Genomic DNA, 6,404 nt, shown 5'->3' with positions numbered 1-6,404 from the left:
GAGATGGATGAGAGGATGAGAGGAAGGAGAGATGGATGAGAGGAGGGAGAGATGGATGAGAGGATGAGAGGAAGGAGAGATGGATGAGAGGAGGGAGAGATGGATGAGAGGATGAGAGGAAGGAGAGATGGATGAGAGGAGGGAGAGATGGATGAGAGGATGAGAGGAAGGAGAGATGGATGAGAGGAGGGAGAGATGGATGAGAGGAAGGAGAGATGGATGAGAGGAAGGAGAGGAAGGAGAGGTGGATGAGAGGAAGGAGAGATGGATGAGAGGAAGGAGAGGAAGGAGAGGAGGATGAGAGGAAGGAGAGATGGATGAGAGGAAGGAGAGGAAGGAGAGGTGGATGAGAGGAAGGAGAGAGGATGAGAGGAAGGAGAGGAGGATGAGAGGAAGGAGGGTGGATGAGAGGAAGAGAGGAGAAAGAGGAAGGAGAGAGGAAGAGAGGGAGGAGAGGAAGGAGAGGAAGGAGAGGTGGATAAGAGGAAGGTTACTGTACCGTTTTCCACGTCCCAGAAGACACACTGATGTATTGAGGACGCGTTCTGGATTAAAGAGAAAACAGAGAGCTTGGCTGAACATGGTGGTCACGCAAACAGTTGATGTCTACATTACAGAGGTACACAGTGACGTCATTATCTGTATTTGTATCTGTTCAACCAACAAAAGGATCTGTCTCTGTATCTGGATTTGCCGCAAGTCAGGCAGATGTTGTATTCTTCTAACCTAGAGTTCACGAGCAGATGTTGTATTCTTCTAACCTAGAGTTCACGGGCAGATGTTGTATTCTTCTAACCTAGAGTTCACGGGCAGATGTTGTATTCTTCTAACCTAGAGTTCACGCAATTGTTTTCCTTCACTGACATTAAATTAATTATAGTTTACCACATCCTCATACTGTACTTTTCATCTAGACCTCTGACTGTCTGAGCATCCCATGTCTTGCTGATAGCCAATCCTGAGCCATGTCTTGAAAGGAATTGCCGGCTCTCCCAGGCATGGCCATCTTAACTCAAAGCATTTGCGTGTCCGCCTCATCGCCAGTTGGTAGTGTTTGGAAGTAGAATAACTCAGAACGGTTATAGATGGTTATAGATTTTACTGAGAAGAGCTATACGCTGGCTGTGGTCAAATGGTTTGTTCTATTGACTTGACCTAATCACTTTTCCTTGACCTTGATGGAATATGCCATGAGGTCAAGGAAAGATTTGAAATAGAATTCAAAAGGACTTGACAAAAGACCACTGTGGTGCTAAGATAATCCGATTGCACTAACACTAGGCTATCATCATGCAATGGCGGATGTTTTTGATATGGGTCACTTTGATCGGTTGTTGATATAGCATGCAGCCAAAGGCAACAACAACAAGAGTCACCTCCTGCCTTCTTCTCACGTGTGTAGTGTCATGTAGAACAGAACAATAACTACTGAACACAACACTATCTCGGATACGTATCGCATTTTACATCTGAAACGGATAAATATGGACTGAAATACAAGGTAAAACGTTTATTTCTCAATATTTTAAACACATAGGGCCTACACCTGAAATCGACAGGTGATATACAGTATAGGGTTAAAGGTTCCTGTTTAAAATATGCACAACATTGACCCTTACTGTGCCTCGTGTTACGACATTGACCCTTGAATGGGGTGTCATAATAACGAGTGTTTACGGGTAGAATATCTGTTCTGAATAATAAGTGTTTATGGTTAGAATGTCTGTTGATGCCTTCCCGAATAATGTATTTGTGTTTGTATTTGTGTTGGTTTTCCACGCTAGATCACACCAATGATGGGAGGGGGAGATTAAAGAGGACAAGACAAGGAGGGAAGAACTCATCAATTGATTAATTCATTCAACAGAACGTGAGCTGGACTGAACAGGCGGTTCCTCACCTGTGTCAAGTTCTGCTGGTAGAACGTGAGCTGGACTGGGGTCTGAAGGTTGCTGACATTCCGACCCAAATCCAAGGCTACCACCCGCGAGTTCAGCAGAGACACGTTATCCTGCTCCACCTGTGAAAACACACATGTGTGTGAGTGTGTGTGTTTGTGTGTGTGTGTGTGTGTGTGTGTGTGTGTGTGTGTGTGTGTGTGTGTGTGTGTGTGTGTGTGTGCAGATAATTTGGAAAACTTGCAAGTAGGACATTTTTGTATTTTCATTTGTCATTTATACAGTTTTTTTATGTGCCAATAAGTTACATTTCATTAAGGGTCCTTAAAAAAATTTGACCCAAAAAGATCTAAACTAAATATGGCCAGGTTGACAGCAGCACTGTGCGACACCGTTTATAATATTCAAAGATATTAAAATCCAGCCGAGTCTGAGTTCAGGCCTGGAGGCAGGCTACGTGCTGTGTGTCCAGTTTGATTGCTGTGGTATAGATGGTGGTGGTCGTGGTAGTGTGTGTGTGTGTGTGCATGTACTATGTGTGTGTGTGCGTGTGTGTGTGTGTGTGTGTGTGTGTGTGTGTGTGTGTGTGTGTGTGTGTGTGTGTGTGTGTGCGCGTGTGTTCCCGTGTGCGTGTATGCATGTTTGTATGTGTGTTTTTGCAGAGGGTGAATCACAGGAGTTCTGCACAACTCTGCATGAGCTTTCTCCTCTTTCTAACATGAGGAACCCTCTCACTTCAAATCCAATGGACTACGGTCACTTTTACAATAAATAGTAGAGGTGGTCCATTGGGGTCTTGCAAACAAAGTGCTAACAACACCAAGACTTCAGGCCTAATAGGGAGCATGCATACCGGTGAAACCTATAGTGTAACCATTACTGTGAGCTGCTTATAACAAGAGCTCACACACACACACACACACTTACATACAAACACACACACACAAAAACACATACTAAATCGATACATGCCAATCTCTTACCGAGAACAGCGAGTTGTTAAAGAACCAGAACGTTCCAACATTGAGCTTTTTGCCGCCTGATCTGTTCGCCACCTGCGAGAGTACTTCTGGCTGGACCTCCATTGTGACATCATCAAGTAGCGATTGGTTTGATCCCAGAAGAGTAAAATCGCCCTGAAACCCAGATTACAAGGGGGGGTATGGGGGGGGGGGGGGGGGGGGGCTAGCCTACATTAGCGCTCACAGGAACAGGCCGTCTGAGCTATCTAACCACACAACCACCTATCCACCTCAGACATCTAACCACACCACCACCTATTCCCACTGCTACATCTAACCACACCACAACCTATACATCTCAGACATCAAACCACATTTCGACACATCGATGGAGCTGTCAGCCATACCAGTAGCGATTGGGGTCCCGGTTGGGTCTGAGAGGGTAAAGCAATGATGAAGCTGTCCTGGTGGTCATTGCTGATTTCTGTGACGGAGACCGTTGTCAAGCTGAGGATCTGCGCCTGTCTTCCCAGAATGGTGATGCTGCGTATTGCCCTGTGGTGAGGGGGAGAGAGAGAAGAGCAGGGGCTCTGACATCACAGCTTCAGAGGAGAGGACACTCCCAGCCCTGACTCCTACACTCACATTAAGTAATTTAGCAGACGCTTTTATCCAAAGCGACGTACAAGTTGTGTACATACATTTTACATTTAAACTGATGGAACACTACACATTAGGAGCAATTAGGGGTTCAGTGTCTTGCTCAAAGACACTTTAACAGGGAATCGAACTTCTGATTACTAAACAACTTCTATACCTCCTGAACCACTGTCGCCCCACCCTGCTACTCTGCTACTGAAGGTCTAGTTCTTCAGTTATATTTTGAAGTACCCAACTTGTGTGTGCCTTCTATTCCTGATAAATGAACAGAGTAATTGACAGAATGACTGAGTGATTTTATTGATGGATTTGATGTTTGGTTAGGTCAGAGGGAGAGAGTGTTTGGGTGATGGAATCTGCATGCTTGGGTGGGTGGAGCCGACCTTGTCAAGTGGTTGGGTGGGTGGGGTCAGGACCTTTGGGCAGTAGGGATGCAATGGTACATGGTCCCCTACGGTTCAATATGCACATGTGTTTGGTACTCCCCCCACGGTTTAATATGCACATGTGTTTGGTACTCCCCCTAGGGTTCAATACACACATGTGTTTGGTACTCCCCCTACGGTTCAATACACACATGTGTTTGGTACTCCCCCTACTGTTCTATATGCACGTGAACCGCGGTATTACAATAAGTCATTTTCTATCATTTCCAAAACCTGCTTAATGTGATGCACATTCAGATCGACAAACCATTTCAGGAACCAATCAGAATGTCCCTGGAGCCTATCAGCAGCCAATAGCTAGACAAAGTGAAACCTAAATGAAGAGACACAGTCTTAAAACATTTTCAAAGCCACTTTGTGGGAACATTTTGGATTCAGCGATCAATATGGAAACAGTTCTAAATGATGTCTCAGGGGTGTCACCATGATGCCATTCCTTGGCTGTTTTCCTTGCAGGAGGAGCAAAGTGAGTCCACTCTTCAGAGAAAATAGACCAACTCTCACTTTTGCCTTAGGCCCACTGCATCGTTACTACGGTGATACATACTGAACCGTGGGCCCACTGCAAGTTACCATGGTGATACATACTGAACCGTGGGCCCACTGCAAGTTACCATGGTGATACATACTGAACCCTAACACTGTACCATTACTATGGTGATACATACTGAACCGTGGGCCCACTGCACTGTTGCATCCCTACTAGGCAGCTGGGTTGGTGGAACCCGACTGGTTGACTGGGTGGAGTGTGTGGGTGTGTCAGGTGGGTGGAGGGCATTTGAAATGCAATGTCCGTGGAACAGTCCTCGACCTCAGTAAAGACAGTGACTTGTGGTTTGGCAGACTCTAGATGTCTAGATGAGGAATAGACCTCAGTAAAGACAGTGACTTGTGGTTTGGCAGACTCTAGATGTCTAGATAAGGAATAGACCTCAGTAAAGACAGTGACTCGAGGTTTGGCAGACTCTAGGTGTCTAGATGAGGAATAGACCTCAGTAAAGACAGTGACCCGAGGTTTGGCAGACTCTAGATGTCTAGATGAGGAATAGACCTCAGTAAAGACAGTGACTCGAGGTTTGGCAGACTCTAGATGTCTAGATGAGGAATAGACCTCAGTAAAGACAGTGACTCGAGGTTTGGCAGACTCTAGATGTCTAGATGAGGAATAGACCTCAGTAAAGACAGTGACTCGAGGTTTGGCAGACTCTAGATGTCTAGATGAGGAATAGACCTCAGTAAAGACAGTGACTCGAGGTTTGGCAGACTCTAGATGTCTAGATGAGGAATAGACCTCAGTAAAGACAGTGACCCGAGGTTTGGCAGACTCTAGATGTCTAGATGAGGAATAGACCTCAGTAAAGACAGTGACTCGAGGTTTGGCAGACTCTAGATGTCTAGATGAGGAATAGACCTCAGTAAAGACAGTGACTCGAGGTTTGGCAGACTCTAGGTCTCTAGATAAGGAATAAGATGGTACCAACCCTCATACATGGTCCCTCAGTTGAAGACTAATTCCCCACACTTATACGACACAAACACAAAGCCCACAAACCCCAACATATATCCCTCAGAAGCAAAAGCGTACCTTTCCAACAACTGAAGCGCCCCGCAGTCTTTCATTTTAGTGTTGTTGCCTCGTATGCACACGGCCGCAATCCGATCAATTACTTCGGGATTCTCAAAATATCTCGTTAAGCTTAACAGCTCCTTTATGGCGTCACATGTACAACTCCTGTTGTATTGCGTTGTGTTGGTGGTGGCTGTGGTGAACAGGGGAAGCTTGACTGTTTGGACTGTTTGGAAGTTCAACTCAGCTGCATTAAACTTCAAATAACTGAACTCCCAGACGTCCACACAGCCCAGCAGGGGGAGCTGTCTGCAGCTGTCGTCAATGGGATGACTCATGTTAACAGCACAGTCTGCAAAACAAAGGGAGTAGAAGGTCAATAGGGCCTTATGTGCCACGAGGCACACATGAGACTAGACTAGAAGGTCAATAGGCTAAATAGTGTTCTCATAAGCAAACAGTAACATGAAAATGAAGATGTCTTATCTGCCTCAGGGGACAGTAGTTTGGTTAATAGGCTTTCTTTTTGCAACTGGTGGTACCTTTGAATAATCAGCACTAGAGCATTAGAGCTGTGTGGTACTTTTGAGTGTGAGTGTGAGAGTGAGAGTGAGAGTGAGAGTGAGTGTGAGTGTGAGTGTGAGTGTGAGTGTGAGTGTGAGTGTGTGTGTGTGTGTGTGTGTGTGTGTGTGAGTGTGTGTGTGTGTGTGTGTGTGTGTGTGTGTGTGTGTGTGTGTGTGTGTGTGTGTGTGTGTGTGTGTGTGTGTGTGCCTTACCTGGTGTGGTGGAGAAGGTTCTAGTTTTGTATTCTCCCAGACCCAAGATGGGTGAGGTGAAGGAGAAGACCACAGTCTTATTTGCCGGGCATGTC

The sequence above is a fragment of the Sprattus sprattus genome, assembly GCF_963457725.1.
Source record: "Sprattus sprattus genome assembly, chromosome: 9".
NCBI lineage: Eukaryota > Metazoa > Chordata > Actinopteri > Clupeiformes > Clupeidae > Sprattus > Sprattus sprattus.
This window is presented reverse-complemented; position numbering follows the sequence as displayed.